Consider the following 300-nt stretch of genomic DNA (forward strand, 5'->3'; position numbering starts at 1 on the left):
CTCGCCCAATCCCTGTCGGATTACTTTCCCCACGTTGCAACAGTGTCGCTACAGCCGGCTGCTCTCCCAGCCTGGAAGTTGGCGCGCGCTTCCCAACCACATTTTGGGCGCCCGCCAAGGCCAACCCGTTTGAGACTAGTCTTTCTAGGAGGAAAAGAAGCCTTTAAAACAAGTGACTTACCAGTGCGGTTTGTACGTGCAGCTCAAAACCTGGGCGTGCTCGGTGTTCCGCCCCAAACCTAGGCGCCAGCTGGAGACCAGCTTGTCTCCAGCCCGGCGGTCCTCGCTCCTCGACCGCCC

At 59.7% G+C, this 300-nt stretch overlaps 1 protein-coding gene across 1 annotated transcript in view; it reads right to left on the bottom strand.

Annotated features, from left to right (window-relative positions):
• The window catches only part of LOC102501321 (neuroendocrine secretory protein 55), a 55,461-nt gene that overhangs the window by 54,025 nt on the left and 1,136 nt on the right, over positions 1-300 (bottom strand). The window lies entirely within an intron of this gene.

This window comes from Tupaia chinensis, unplaced genomic scaffold, assembly GCF_000334495.1.
Source record: "Tupaia chinensis unplaced genomic scaffold, TupChi_1.0 Scaffold000066_1, whole genome shotgun sequence".
Taxonomy (NCBI): domain Eukaryota; kingdom Metazoa; phylum Chordata; class Mammalia; order Scandentia; family Tupaiidae; genus Tupaia; species Tupaia belangeri.